Source organism: Lissotriton helveticus, chromosome 10, assembly GCF_964261635.1.
Source record: "Lissotriton helveticus chromosome 10, aLisHel1.1, whole genome shotgun sequence".
In the NCBI taxonomy this organism is placed as follows: domain Eukaryota; kingdom Metazoa; phylum Chordata; class Amphibia; order Caudata; family Salamandridae; genus Lissotriton; species Lissotriton helveticus.
Window position 1 is genome coordinate 90780427 of NC_136071.1, and position 16381 is coordinate 90796807.

The 16381-nt window shown below is 46.9% G+C and overlaps 1 protein-coding gene and 1 long non-coding RNA gene across 3 annotated transcripts in view; one reads left to right on the forward strand and one right to left on the reverse strand.

The window, feature by feature from the left end:
- The window catches only part of SLC5A11 (solute carrier family 5 member 11), a 230172-nt gene extending 217872 nt beyond the window's left edge, over positions 1 to 12300 (reverse strand). The window contains exon 1 of the mRNA XM_078664831.1: positions 12123 to 12300. The gene's annotated coding sequence lies outside the window, so the exon portion shown is untranslated. The remainder of the gene's footprint in view (positions 1 to 12122) is intronic.
- Positions 1 to 16381, forward strand: part of LOC144785945 (uncharacterized) — a 352963-nt gene that overhangs the window by 243807 nt on the left and 92775 nt on the right. The gene's annotated exons all lie outside the window — the stretch shown is intronic.

Here is a 16381-nt window from a genome sequence, read left to right on the forward strand (position 1 = left end):
GGATAGAAGAATGGATGGATGAGTGAAATGATGGCAGAGTACATGGAAATTTGAGAGGATGGATGGGTGGCTGGGGAGTAAATTGAAATCTAAGCAGATGAATGGAAAGGTGAGTGAAAGGTTGGTAGAGTGAATAGAAAACACATAGGATGGACGTACAAATGGATGGGTAGATAAATGGATGGATGGATTACAATAAAAATATAAATCGGAGTGGAGGGGTGGATCAGAGGGTGAAAGGATAGCAGAGTAAATGGGAATCTGAGAGACTGGATTGATGAATGGATGGATGGGTGAAAGGATGGCAAAGTAAATTGAAATTGAGAAGATGGATGGATTGATGATATAGGTAAAAGGATGGCAGAGTAAATGGAAATTGAAGAGGGTGAATTGATGGGTGGTTGGCTGAAAAGATGGCAGAGTAAATGGAAATCTAAGAGGATGGAAGGATGGGTGGCTGGATGAAATAATTGTAGAGTGTATGAAAAAATCAGAGGATGGGTGGGTGAATAAATAGAAACCTAAGAGGATGGATAGATGGCATAGTAAATGGAAATCTGAGATGATGGATGGGTGAAAGTATGACAGAGTAAGTAGAAATATGAGATGATGACTGGATAAATGGGTTGATTAGAGGATGGCAGAGTAATTAGAAATCGAGGAGGATGGATGGATCGAAGGGTGAAAGGATAGCAGAGTAAATATAAATATGAGAGGATGAATGGATTTGAAAGGGTGGCCGAGTAAATGGAAATCTGAGAGGATGGCTGGATAGTTGGGTGAAAGGAAGGCACAGTAGATGTAAATCTAAGAGAATGGATGGAGGATTGGTTGACTGGCATAGGAAATGGAAATCTGAGAGTATCGATGGATGACATAGTAAGTGGAAATTTGAGAGGATGGATGGACAGAAGGATCAATTGAAGGATGAAAAGCTTTATTGATGGATGGATAAGTCAAATGATGGATGCATACATAAATGATGGATGTGTGAACGAATGGATGGGGGAATGGTGAAAGATTGAATGATGGATGAAAGACTGAACGGATGACAGAATGTAAAGGTGAAATGGTGGATATCAATGGGTAGATGGAAGGGTGAAAGGATAAATGGATAGATGCTTGGATGGAAGAGAAAGGGTAGCTCTTCTAGAGAGGTTGAGGCTCACTTGCTTAGCTTGTTTGGTGCCATCCGTGCTTTGGTTCCAAGTTGGGGATATTTTCATGTTCTGGCTATTCCCTTGCAGATGTCTATGACTGGACTGCTGCTTTGTGCCTATGTTCTGGACTCCTCTACACCCAAGACTTTGACAGCATGTGTTAAATGGGAAGATTACTTGTTTTCATATGGGACCCATTTGCTCCCACTCTTCGAGCATTCTATGCCGCTAAATGAGTGGTTAGTAGCACTTAGCAAAAGCCCAAAATAAGTAAGTCAACGGCTCTCACAAGAACATATCTTCTTCCATAAACCACACCTTTTACAAGAATACATCTCTTTGCTAAAGTCCACAGCTCTCACAAGGCGTCATCTTTTCAAACTAGCCCACTGGTTCCTGTTTCCACTGCACCACCCCTCCTTACCACATGGGTCGCAGTTGCCACCCTCTGTTCACAGCTTGTCATCAGTCTCCCAGCATTCCTTTCAGCTCGCGCTGTCACGACGAGCCTTCACTGGCTGACTGGCAGCGCAAATGGGCTCTCTATGAAGGGGCGCTGCCATTGACGACCTGCATCTCAGGGGCGATCCTCACCCCTGCCCAGAGAGGCCATTGATCGCATGGGCTGGGTCCGAAGTAGCCGTCTTACGGGGGAGGAGGGAGTGCAGCAAGAGGCAATGAAAGGGATTAAGAGTGGGAGGTTGTCAGCAAGAGCGAGTCGTGTACAGGGCACTGCCAGGCAGCCTCTCCTCAACCACAGAGAGCGGGATGGCACGAAGGACACTCCCCTCCTCTCTCTGGCTCTGCCTGTGGCGTGTCGAGGTGATAGTTTTGTCTGGAGGTGCCATAGAGACCTCTCTTTTTCACTCTATTGTTTAATGTGTGTCGACATGCACATAAAACTGCCGTGTGCCAGGCCTGGCAAGCAGCCCTTTCTGCTCTGCCTCACCTTTCCCACAGAAAGCTACCTGCCTCTTAAAGTAACAGTGGCGGCGCACACCTGTACCCAGTCATCACATTTGAACGGTACTCCTCATAACCCTCACTTCGCTGCTTTCAAATTCCAATATACCTAGCACGTGCGTGACAGACTGCCTGAGGTGTGCACCTTTTTATACTGACAGCGCGTGCTGCTCCAAAGGCAATCGTCTCTTAAGCTCAGAGTGAAACGTGTCGGGCTGTGAAAGGACGGGTTTCGGATGGTAAAGAGCACAGTAGCACCTTGGTGGATCTATAAATATGGTAATAGGAGGGCACAGGGTAGAAAAAAAAATCGAAAATCTTAAACGTCTGAAAAAGAATCTGAGACAGTCTTTTTGAGATGGCTCAGAGAAATTAGTTATTGACTATTTACAGACGCAACAGCACGCTTACTTGAAAGTCTCACCAGTAAAATCTCCTTAAAAAGTCCCTTTAGGTACAGCGTCAGGCTTACTGGTTCATGGCCTCTGCAGTCGAGTGAAACTGTACCGGTACTGTACCATTAAAATTACACCCAATACCAGGCTTACTGTTTCAAACTACCTGCAGACCAGTGAGAAATCATAAGTACAGTAGCTTTACACTGTCACCTGGTATCTGGCCTACTGTTTCAGAGTTCCTGCAGACCTCAATGAAGTACTGGTACTGTACCGTTACAATTCCACCAGTATTATTTTTCAAAGTTCCTGCAGGGAAGTACTGCTACCCTACCACTACAGTTCCTCCTAGTACCAGGCCTACTGTTTCAGTGTTCCTGCAGGGAAGTACTGCTACCCTACCATTACAGTTCTCCTAGTACCCAGCCTACTGTTTTAAAGTTCCTGCAGGGAAGTACTGCTACAGTACCATTACAGTTCCACCTAGTACCAGGCCTACTGTTTCAGTCCCTGCAGTGAAGTATTAGTATTACACCTTAACAATTCCATCTTGTAATAGGCCTACTGTTTCACAGTTCCTTCAGACGTGTGGGGCTGTACCATTTCAATTCCAACAGGCCTATTATTCAAAGTTCCATGCAGGTAAGTACTGGTAGTGTACCATTACAGTTTCACCTACTACCATGTCTACTGTTTCTGTGTTCCTGCAGACCTGTGGTAAAATATTGGTACTGTACCATTATAACTTGCCCGGTACCAGGCCTATGTTTCAAAGTTTTTGCGACCTGCAGTGAAGTACTGGTACTGTAACATTACAATTACCATTGCAGTTCCACCTTGTACCAGGTGTATTATTTTACAGTTCCTGCAGACCTGCAGTGAAGTATTGGTGCAGTAGCATTACAGTTTCACCTACTACCATGTCTAGTTTCGCTGTTCCTGCAGGACCGCAGTGAAGTACTGGTGCAGTAGCATTACAGTTTCACCTACTACCATGTCTACTGTTTCACTGTTCCAGCAGACCCAAGGTGAAGTATTGGTACAGTAGCATCACAGTTTATCCAGTATTGGGGTATCTTTCATAGATTCACATTACCCGTCGTCGAGGCGGGAGTCCCACGGTAAAAAATATATACAATAGCAGTGCCTAAAAACCATTAGTAGTAGGCTGGAAAGGGATATAGGCCCAACTAGGCCCAAAACTTAGCAGCCTATCTACCTCATTATGTGAAAAGAACTGAAACTGTAGCCTCAGCCAATCAGCTGACCTCACCCTCTAGAACCTTCCTAGCTCAGGCAGTTCTCCTCAGATTTTCACCGCACTTCGAGTGTAAGGGAGTCTCCCTGAGTGCCTACTCAGTTTTTCTTCAAATTTCTTCAAGATGTCTGAAAAGAAGGCTCTTTTCAAGGCTTGTGGATCCTGCTTCAAGAAGAGGGTACATGTGGACGACCAGCACTCTGATTGCATTTATTGTTTGCATCCTTCACATGTTGTGAAGGACTGCAGGATTTGTCGAACCTTTCCTCCTAAGACCATCAGGGATAGAGAGGCAAGAGTTCTTTTGTGGTTGAAGTCGTCTTCCACAGATGACGAGGACAGAGCCTCTACCTCAAGTAAGAGAGCCAGTTCCAAAGAGAGGTGTTCTCCTGAGAGAAAGAAGAAACTTAAACTCTCTCACATAACCTCTGACTCCACAAAGAGTGCTGCGTCAACAGGTTCACCAACTGTGAGTACAGCCCGAACTAAAACTGTCTCTTTGGTGTCCTCTCATACTGTCACCACCTCTTCTACATCCTCTACATCTTCAAGCACAGTTTCCACCTCAGCAATTACTTCACCTGTGATGTCTGTCAGGATTTCTTCAGTACCTGTCACTTCACCTTCTTCGTCTGATAAAAAGGCATCGTCTATGAAAAGCCCATCGTCGACGGGTGTTCCGTCGACGATCAAATCACCGTCTACGAAGCATTCGTCATCAGTTCCGTCGACGACCTCGTCGACGGCTCCCCAGCCGACGAAGATTTCATCAGCTCCGTCGACGAAGACCCCGCCGACGAAGAGTGCCACTCCGTTGACGAAGATTACCACTCCGTCGACGACGAGCCCGTCGACGGCCCCGTCGACGAAGACTTCAGCTCCATTGACGGCAGGCTCGTCGACGAAGAGTCCGTCGACGGATTCGTCTACGAGGATGTCGTCGAAGAAGGCCTCGTCGACGGCAACAACAGCGATGACGGTCCCGTCGACGACAGTTCCGTCGACGACCGCATCTGTTTCTATTCCACCGTCGACAGGAGCACTGGTCCCTTTGAATGTGCCATCTACGCATCTATTGCCCACATCTCCGGCAAGAGTGCAATATACCCATTTCCAGATGAAGTCATTTCAGAGGCAAGGTTATTCTCATATATCTCCTCTTTTGCCTTCACATATTCTGGAAACTTACGTGGAGGAAGACTCTGACGATGAAGGGGATGATGAAGAGCCCTTTGGAGTGGCCCATCACCCTTCCCAGTTGCATATAAAATATCAAGAGGATGATGATGAGGATGATCATTATTATCAGGAGGATTTAGCAACCCCTTATCACCCTGAGCCGCAACGCACAGAGGACACAGCCCATCTTCCGTCTTCTTTGATTCACGATTTACAAGCCATGCTGGCTGACTATCGCCAGAGGTTCCCACCAACTCTGCCTAATACTAATGAGCAGCCTGTGCCAGTGGAGATGCCGAGGCATCCTCCGCCACAACCTTCACAGTCTCCAAGGCAGGAGGTTAACCCTGAGACTGGGGGTGATGATGTTGGCGTCTCCTCTCCAGATGAGGATGAAAGAGAGGATGGTGAAATCCCGGATTCCACGCCTACGGAACCATGGAATGATTACGTCATTCCGATGCCCTCTCCGAATTTACCACGTCCTTCGGATTCTCCGCCAGAAGACATCGGCGGTTTCCATAACATCATGCAACGGGCAGCCCCTAGATTCCAGATTACAGTTTCGGTTGAGCAGACTGACTGTTTTCTTCATGATTTTAAAGAGGGGTATAGAAGGGTGTCCAGATCTATACCTATCATTGACTACATTTGGAAGGAAGGGGTTAACATAATGAAGACGCCAGCTTCCATCCCGGCGGTTCTTCCAAGAGTGGAAAAGAAGTATCGAGCACCACCGGATACTCCATTGTGTTTGATTGGTCACCCACGCCCTGATTCAGTAATTTTACAGGCGGCTCAACAGAAATCCAAGAATCCAGCAACTCCAATATCAACGCCTCCTGACAAGGAGGGCAGAAGATTGGATGCGATTGGGAAGAAATTCTCAGCTAATGCCGCTGCTACTGTTAAAGCTGCTAACTCTTTAGCAATTTTAGCACGTTATGACAGACAAATGTGGTCAGATCTGTCAGAATTCATCAACCTTATTCCTGAGGACCGTATTCAAGAAGTCCGGAAGGTTGTCATGGAAGGGGAGCGGGCGGCTTCAGAGATTATTGATTGCGCCCTAGATATTTCTAATACTGCCTTCAGGCAATTGGCTGGGTCGGCAGTTCTCAGACGACAAGGGTGGCTCAGGGCAACTTCTTTCAGACCTGAAGTCCAGACCAAAATTCTTGACATGGCCTATGATGGAGAGTTGTTGTTTGGCAAGCACATAGATGAAGCTTTGCTTGCGATCAAGACGGACACTGATACGGCCAAATCGCTTGGTACCCTACAGTATAAGCGAGGATTTTTCAGAGGAGCAAGGGGCCGTGGTTTTTCTTCCAGAGGAAATTACCAAAACCAGCAAAACCGCCAGTATCAAACTCAGAATAAGCCGTACTACCAACAGTCCTATAGGCAATCATCGTCCGCGGGTTTCTCTCGTCAAGGAGGAAAACGACGTTCTAACAACCAGGGGCGCGATTCAAATAAGCGCCAGTGAGCTTTGCCGGACACCATCCATCCTCCCTTCCCTCCCTGTGGGCGCCAAGATCTCCGTCTTTTATCAACAGTGGCGGAAGATAACTTCAGATCAGTGGGTTCTGGACCTTGTCAAGAACGGACACACTCTGGAGTTCTTACAGAAACCCCCAACATCACCGCCCAGGGGTCCACCTCCCCCTCGTCTTCATTTGTTATTCATGGAAGCCATGAAGATGCTGCACAAGAATGCAATAGAAAGAGTTCCAACATCCCAGAAAAATCAGGGATTTTATTCTCGCTTCTTCCTTGTGGAAAAGACTTCAGGAGAGTGGCGTCCAATTTTGGATCTGCGAAAACTAAACAAATATCTGAAAAAACAGAGTTTTCGCATGGTGACGCTCACGGATGTTTTCAATTGCCTCATCGAAGGGGACTTCATAGCTTCCCTGGATATGGAAGACGCTTACTTCCACATTCCCATACACCCAAACCACCGCAAATATCTGAGATTCACAGTGGCTGGTGTCCATTTTCAATTCAAAGTGCTCCCTTTCGGCCTGAAATCTGCACCGAGGATCTTTACCAAGACTCTAGCTCCGGTGGCAGCTGCGTTGAGGTCACAGGGAATACAAGTGTTCCCGTACCTCGACGATTGGTTAATAAAAAGTCCAACAAGAAATCCAACGAGGCAATCGGTCAAGAGTGCTCTATCAATGTTCTCAAATCTGGGCCTGACCCTCAACGTGACCAAATCTCAACTGCAACCCAAACAAATTCTAACATTTTTGGGAGCAGTATTGGACACTTCTCAGTGCAAAGCTTTTTTGACCCAAATTCGTCAGGACAGGATCACAAAGCTGGCAAGTCAAATAAGGACAAGAAAGTCTCTTTCGGTCCGACAATTTGTTTCCCTGCTAGGGATGTGTTCCTCTGCACTCAATCTAGTCCCACTGGCTCGGCTCAGAATGAGGCCTCTCCAGGAGGAGTTGCATCGGCAGTGGCGGCAGATAGAGGGCTCATTCGAAGACCGCATCAAGGTCACACCCAAAATGAAACAGGCTCTTCTCTGGTGGGCGTCAAAGAACAATTTGTCTCCAGGACTCACATTTCTTCAGACCATACCGGAGTTTACTCTGACAACAGATGCCTCCATGGAGGGTTGGGGAGGCCATCTACAAGACCTTCAAGTACAGGGACGATGGTCTCATCAGTACAAACAAAAACACATCAACAGCCTCGAGTTGAGGGCCATTTGTCTGTCCTTGCAAGCCTTCCTGCCAAGAATTGCAGGCTCTGCAGTGCTGGTGCGCACGGACAACACCACCAGCAGGTTCTACGTAAACAAGCAAGGGGGCACAAGATCTCTGGCCCTGTCACTGCAAGCACAGGAAATGTGGGAATGGCTGATCCATCACAGAATTTCCCTCAGAGCGGAGCATGTACAGGGAATTCAGAACTCTCTGGCCGACGATCTCAGCAGGACTTTCACAGGATGTCACGAGTGGGAACTCGAACAACACCAAGTAGACAGAATTTTTCGGATCTGGGGCACACCAACGCTGGATCTGTTCGCCACACAACAGAACAGCAAATGCCTATATTTTGCCAGCAGGTTCCACCAACAAGGGTCAAGAGGAAATGTCCTGTTGATGAGGTGGTCCGGAATCTTTGCGTATGCCTTCCCACCGATCCCTCTCATCCCGAGGGTTCTACAGAAAATGAAGAGAGAACGTTGCTCTCTAATCCTAATTGCTCCTTGCTGGCCGAGACAGTATTGATCCAAGAGCTTCTCCTGCTCTCTCATCAGCCTCCACTGCGCCTCAAGCCAACACTTTCAATGCTAACACGGGAGGAGGGTCAAATACTACATCCGGACCCTCAATCGCTGCACTTGCACGCCTGGCTCCTGATTTCCTAGAGTTTAAGGACCTTGAGATCTCTCCAGATTGTAGAGCTGTTCTTTCTCAGGCTCGTGCCCAGAGTACCATCAGAACTTATCGCTTTAAATGGAAGAGATTCTGTTCGTGGTGCGGAGAACATGATGTCCATCCACTACAGGCTCCACCGGAGCAGATTCTACCTTATCTGCTGTCTCTTGCTAGATCAGGTCTCGTTTTCTCTTCTATTAAGGTTCACCTAGCGGCTATATCAAGATTCAGAAAGGGTTATAGCAAACCATCGTTGTGCTCTTCCTCTTTAATAAAACAGTTCCTTAAAGGGTTATTTCGAGTTTTCCCTCCAGTACGACCACCTCCTCCAGAGTGGGATCTCAATATTGTGTTATCTCAATTACTAAAAAGACCCTTTGAACCCATTCATAAAGCAGAACTGAAGTTCTTGACTTGGAAGGTGGCTATTTTATTGGCTCTCACTTCAGCCCGTAGGGTAAGCGAGAAACAGGCTTTCACAATCTCGGAACCTTTCCTACATTTTTCCAAGGATTGTGTGACACTTAGAACTCATCCTAAGTTCATTCCCAAAGTTCCGACTCAGTTTCACATCAATCAACCGGTAAAACTCAGAACTTTCTTTCCGGACCCCAAAACTCCAGCTGAAAGGGTGCTACATTCCTTGGATGTCCAAAGATGCCTCAAGTTTTATTTGCAAAAGACAAAAGATTTGCGCAAATCTAACCAACTGTTTGTGGCTTATGGCCAAGCTACCCGTGGTCAGGCCGTGACGAAGGCAACTATAGCCAGATGGCTTTCCTCTGTCATTATCTTCTGTCATGAGAAGGCGAACAAACCTCTGACGAGAAAGGTTAAGGCGCATTCCACCAGGATGATGTCAGCGTCAACAGCCCTCTTTGCAGGAGTGACCCTGGAGAACATTTGCCGTGCTGCTACATGGAAAAGTGTACACACTTTTACCAATCACTACTGCCTGCAGTCGGTTGTAAATGAAGATACATCAGTTGGAGAAGCAGTGTTGCAGCATCTTCTTCACTGAGGTTAGAGTTTAATGGTGTTTTTTCACTGTTTATTACAATTTTAAAGATTCTTATTTTTCTATAGGGTTAAACTGGTTTTGCATACTGTTTTTAATACACTGTATATTATATGAAGGTATTGTCATGATTATGCATATGTTCTGAAACATGTTCTTGCTCTAGTACCTTCCAGGTTGTGTGGGGATATATGGTTTTGGATTGTCTCCCACCTTCCTCTACCGACAGACATGTTTATTACTGCTTGCTATTCTGATTCAGGCATGTGAATCTATGAAAGATACCCCAATACTGGATAAGAAAACAAGTTACTTACCTGTAACTACAGTTATCCAGTATTGGTATCTTTCATAGATTCACATGCACCCACCCTCCTCCCCGGCAGGGCAGTTCTTTATTATGGATACTACTTCTCACTTGTGCTGGGAAAATCTGAGGAGAACTGCCTGAGCTAGGAAGGTTCTAGAGGGCGAGGTCAGCTGATTGGCTGAGGCTACAGTTTCAGTTCTTTTCACATAATGAGGTAGATAGGCTGCTAAGTTTTGGGCCTAGTTGGGCCTATATCCCTTTCCAGCCTACTACTAATGGTTTTTAGGCACTGCTATTGTATATATTTTTTACCGTGGGACTCCCGCCTCGACGACGGGGAATGATTCAGGCATGTGAATCTATGAAAGATACCAATACGGGATAACTGTAGTTACAGGTAAGTAACTTGTTTTCTTCACCTACTACCCTGTCTACTGTTTCACAGTTCCTGCAGAATCGTGGTGAAGTACTGGTGCAGTAGCATTAGTTTCACCTACTACCATGTCTACTGTTTCACAGTTCCTGTTGGCCCGCGGTGAAGTATTGGTGCAGTAGCATTTCAGTTTCTCCCTTTCCACTTTAGTTTGTTTGAAGAATGTATGTAGCTGCTGGCAGAGCCTGTTAAAAGAACTTACAGTGTCATGCATTGTCATAGTGCCTGTTGTGTTACAGATACGTCATACAACTGTACCATTAGTAACAGTATTTGGCTCTGCTCCCTCCTACCTGAAAAAACTGTTGCTCACTCTACAATCAAGGTAGATAGACACTGTTAGTCATGGAATAAGCTATTGCTGGCTATATGGAGCAGGTGGAACTGCTTTTTCTACTCTGGCTGGTACCTTGTGGGATGTACTGCCAGAAGCAACTGTGCCGTGCTTGATATGCCATACAGACCTACAGGTCTCAAAAGACGTACTACAGACCAACTTTAATGCAGCAAATAAGGCACACATATGCCATATTGTTGATGATCGCCCTGCATTCAGCAGCACTTACCACTGAGAGATACCACACAATAACTCCCAGTGAGCACTTTGGACAGCACTCCTAACACATCAAACTTGGCAAATATCCACCTTGCATTTAGTTAGCTATCACAATACCCAACAACCTTTGGCCACCTCTACCTAACAATATTCACCCCACAGCACTTTATAAATCACACTTAGATATAAGGATCAGACCCCTTGGCAACCTCATGTGCACAACAGGGCACCAAAGCTGCACAGCTGGTGAAGTCCTGCCAGCTCAACAACTCTCCCTTGCACCACACCAGTATACATCTTAGAGCCATTCAGATAAGATGATCTTAACGGTGCCACGCGGTCATTCAAACAACATTACAGCACAGTTATTTTTTTGGATAGCAGTGCTCTCTAGAAGACAATCTGGATATGCCGGGCTATGGAGAACCGACATGCCAGCTCAACCAGAAATGTGCTTCTACACACCCATAAAACGCTACAAAGATTTTTAGCAGGACCAAGTTAATTTTACGTTCACGTTAACTAACAGGAACTATTACTAAACTAGTCATTTAATACATCTCTGCTAACCATCCACAGCCAATCATACACAGCCAATGGATGTCATCGCCAGGACCATACAAAAAGTGCACCCAGATTCAGGAAGTGCTTTGGTGCCATACCAATGTTATAAGGCACTTTACAAATGCTGACACGACACATACAAAGCAAGTGTCCTCTGTGTTTTAATGTTAGCTATGTAGCGCTTTCTGTACTGTTTGGATGCCACCACCCCAATCTGTCCCTTTCAAGCTCACAATCGTTTGCATATTTCCCTACTTGTCTCTGTACCAAGGTTTATTTAAACGAGCCTCCAGTTTTCTGCAACGATGATTCAAAGGAGGACTCAGATTTACCCTTCTGCTCGGGTTTTACCATTTAATAATTTACTCAGCACATCATGTGGCCTTGCTAAGTAGAGATAGCTTTTAACTTAAATTTGGACCCGTGATGGACCGAGCCTTTGATACCTTCACTGGTAGTGTTCGATGAATCCTTAAGTTATGCCCTCACACATTGCCTTGGGTGTTTATCCGCCCAATACCCATTATTCTGTATTTACTCACTCGGGTCGCACGACCACTTTAAGGAGAAACCAGTAACCCCCACAAACGGTGCATCTTCTTTAAAGTCAAGTGAGTGGCATTCATGTTGCAAGAAGAGCGCTCTAACCATGTCGGAAATTTAAATGCACTCTGCCGCATACCAGCAGCATCGAGTTGCTGCAACGCCACGGGGTCACGTCATGACCTCACGCACATCACACGTCTTCCGGCGTCGGCCTGGCTGGGTGCTCGGCGCGCGCCTCTCTAAACTAGCCGCCCTTCAATGATTGCAGACTGTGAAAGTGCCACGATGCCACATTAACGGCAGTTGTGCTCTATACATGTGTCAGATAACAAAACTTACTTGGAGGGTGTGACGATAATTGACCTCCTCCTGTCGGGCGCGTCTCTTCCTTGGCACTCCACGTGGCGCAGCTGCTCGTCCGCCTCTCTGCTAGCTGGACAGGTATGAGGAGAGAAAAAACAATGCGGCGCACAGAGGTGTCTTCCCAGCCCAACCCACACAATGACTAACTAAGAGCATGAAACCTGTGGTTTATCTGACACCGGAGGGTGGCAGCGGGTCAAACTCCAGAGCACTCGGAGCCTCGCAGGGTGGCGAAGTGCGAATCGTGATCAGTGACGGCCAGCTGTGGGGTTATATATTCAGTGTGGCTCAAGAGTGCAATCACCTGCTTGAGTCACACGTGGGGCGCCTGCTTAAGAGGGTGTCTCAGAAGTGTCACCCCTGTCTGGTGCACACCTGGAATTTTATTTTGGGATGCTGTCTCAGGAGTGAAATCCTCTTATCTCATTTACACATTCCTTACCTGCCGAGAGGGTCTCTCAGGATCAGGGGCGTAGCTTGGTCAGTATGCAGTATGATAAGGTTGGGGGAGGGCGGGATGGGGGTCTTCACGTTTCCAAACAATCACGCTAGTCTAGTTAAAATACATTATGAGAAGCAGGACAGCAGGGTGGCTTAAGAGGCAGTGGAAAGACAGAGGAGTGCGGATTGTTAAGGGGACTTAAAACACATTTATTTTTCAAACTAACCGAGTTTAAAGGAAGAGACGAGAGTGTGTGTGTGTATTTTTGCCTATGAGTGGATCAAAAAATCCATAGTGAAATCCGACAAAAACACCACCTTGCACGACTGAAAGCACATGTACCCAACTATTTACTATAGAATACATTTTTAGGGGGTTTACCCCCCACCCCAAACTCCTCCCGAAGCTACTCCCCTGCTCTCTTGGAGATCCCTGTCTGAATTACATTTGGGATACCATCTGGAGAGAGTTTCCAGAAGTGCAGGTCCAACTGTTGGAATATGCACTTTAGGAAGGAGATCGCCTGTCTGGGTCACACCTAAGATAACAGGCTCGGAGGCAAAGCTTTAAGTGGGATGAAAAAACTAGGGTGGGCTCTCAAAGGGGCTTGGCCAAAGTAATTGTGGGCGTGGCTTAAAACACCAGCTAAAAATCTGTGCTTAGCATAGTGTGCCGCCGACTTGTATTTTGCTATTTATGTCATTGCATCCAGATATATGATACAAGTAACATCATACCTAGAACAAGTTAGGACTATTGGCTTTGTCAATGTCTGTTAGTTGCTTAAGATAAATAAGCAGCAAGTATGGCTTGTATAGAATATTGAAAAAGCTACCACTTAAAGCCCTGGTGACACCACAACAATGTTGCTACACCTGAATTTCAAAAAGAGAAGGGAAATCCAGAAAGAAAATGTCTCTCTTTAGAGGATTTCCCTTCCCCTACAATGCTCACCTGGCATGACGTCATGTAGTAACTTCTCCACTAAAGAGAAGTGAGCAGTGTGAGCAGCGCACATCGATGTGCCTGCTGTCACTGCAGTCCAGGAAAAAACGGACCGCCTGTGCCAAGGCTCAAAACAGAGCCCGATAGAGACCCGTTTCGAGGCCTCCTTTAAAAAACTGCCAGTGCTCAGACCTGGTGGGACCCGGCCCACTTAAAGCCCTGCTCGGAGGGTGTCACAGAAGTGCATGCCTCGACTGGTTCACATCTGAAATATCAGTCTGAGAGTGAGATCCTCACTTACAGCTGCAATACCTTCCTGTGAGAGTGTTTCAGGATGGAGATCCCTGTCTGGATCACACCTGGAATATCAGTTTGGGATGCTGTGCCAGGAGTGAGATCCTCTGTAGGGTCACTTATGGGATACCTGCCTGAATATGCAATTTAATAACAAGATCTTCTGTCTGAGACACACCTGAAAAAACAGGCTCAGAGTGAGTCTCAAAAGTGTATGTCTTGACTGGCTCACATGACTTGGAATGTCAGTCTGGGATGCAGTGTCAGGAGTGAGATCCTGTGGCTGATTTACAGCTGCCATACCTTCCTGAGAGGGTGTTTCGGGATGGAGTTCCCATTCCGAATCACACTTGGGATACCAGCATGAGAGGGTTTCTCAGAAGAGTGAGTCCTGTCTTGGTGCACACCTGGAATATCAGAGATGCTGGGTCTGTATCACACGTGGGATACCTGCCTGAGAAGGTGCTTTAGGAGTGAGATCTCCTGTCAGAGTCACAAATGGGATACCTCTTGCAATATGGTGTCTCAGGACTGCTAGCCCTGTCTTTGTCACACCTCGGACATCTGCCTGAAAATGTGTCTGAAGAGAGGTATTCATTGAGTCTCACCTGAGATAACTGCTTGAGAGAGTGTCCCAGAAGTGAGACCCGCCTACATGGATCAGACCTGACTAGAAGATGTCTTAGAAGGGAGGTCTCCTGTCTGAGTTCTTTTTTAGATAATTGCCTCATAGTGTATCTCAGGAGCGAGTTCCTCTATCTGAGTCACACCTGAGGCCCTTGTCTGAGAGCCTGCCTCAGACGTGAGGTCTCCTCTTTGAGTCTCCCCTGGGATATCTGCCCGAGTGAAAATCTCTGAAGTGAAATGTTTGTCAAGAGGATGTCTTAGAAGCGAGAGCCCTGATTGACTCACATCTAGAATACCTGCCCAAGAGCCTTCCTCATGAGTGCGATCCCTTGCCTGAGTCTATTGACTCTCATCTAGAATACCTTCCCCACAGCCTGTCTCATCAGTGCAATCCCCTGCCTGAGTCTATTGACACATCTAGAATACCTGCCCCAGAGCCTTTATTTATTTTTATTTATATGCTTCTATAGCGCAGGAATCGACCCCAGAGGGGTATCTCCGCGCTTATGATCTTCCAAGATGCCAGATCGAAATCATAATCATAAAGTGCCCTAGATCTTACGCAGCCGGGAACAGGTGTGTCTTCAGGGATTTCTTGAAGGCATAAAAGTTAGTGATTTGTCTCAGGATGAGGGGCAAAGTATTCCACAGAGTAGGGCCCTTGTAAGACAGGGCACGACCCCCTTGTCTTGCCTTCTTAATACGAGGAACCTGGAGCAATGATTGGTAGCTAGAGCGCAACGAGCGGGTCGGAATATACAGCTGAAATAGTTCTGCCAGATATTTAGGGCCAGATCCATGGAGACATCTGTGGATTACACAACACACTTTAAACTCGATCCGCTGACGAATGGGCAGCCAATGGAGTTTATGCAGAAGGGGGCGTGAAGAGGACCTAGGAGGAGCGTCAAGAACTAGTCTGGCCGCAGTATTCTGGACCACCTGCAGACGGCTCAATTGTTCCTCATTGGCAGATAAGAGCAGTCCATTGCAGTAATCCAACCTACTGACGACCAGTGTCTGAACCAGCGTTTTCCGGTAACAATGATCCAGGAGCGGGAACACACGCCTCAGGAGTCCAATGGTCCTGAAACAGATTCCTGCTACCAGATTCACATGTTCCTTTAATAGTAGCGCCTGGTCAAGCCGTACCCCTAAGTTATTTACTGTCTGCTTAGGACAGGGAGCAGATCCTAGATCCAGGGGCCACCATTCAGGTGACCATAAGAGGGGGGCTTCTCCAAAAAGCATGACCTCCGTCTTGCCCACATTGCATTGTAGGCAATTGGAGGCCATCCAGTCAGATACTGCTCTCATACCGGTGGCAAATGCTTGTTTAATTGCCGGTGTCAGGGTATGGAAGGGAAACAAAAGCTGAGTATCGTCAGCATACGATACTGGAGTGAACCCATATTCTCTCACAATGTCCGCCAGGGGGGCCACATACACATTAAAGAGTGTGGGGCTTAGGCATGAGCCCTGTGGAACCCCCTTAGTGAGCTCCCTAGAGATCGACTGATGGGAGCCCAACCTGACAGTTTGTGATCGGCCCGAAAGAAAGCTCTTAAGCCAGGCCAGCGCCGAGCCGCCTATCCCCACCTTCCGCAGACGACCGAGAAGAATGTCATGTGAGACCGTGTCAAAGGCAGCGGACAAATCCAACAGCACCAAGATCATAGAACCCCCTCTATCCTGTGCCATCCTGATGTTATTTGTCACAGAGAGGAGGGCTGACTCGGTGCTGTGGTTAGGTCTGAACCCAGATTGGGAATGGTCCAGACCACCCGCTGCCTCGATGAACTTAGACACGTGGGTATTCACATGTTTCTCGGTCATCTTGCTGATATGAGGAAGGAGGGAGATAGGACGGAGGTTAGAAAGGTCTGACCATGGCAGGGCTGCGTTCTTTCGAATAGGGTTCACTACC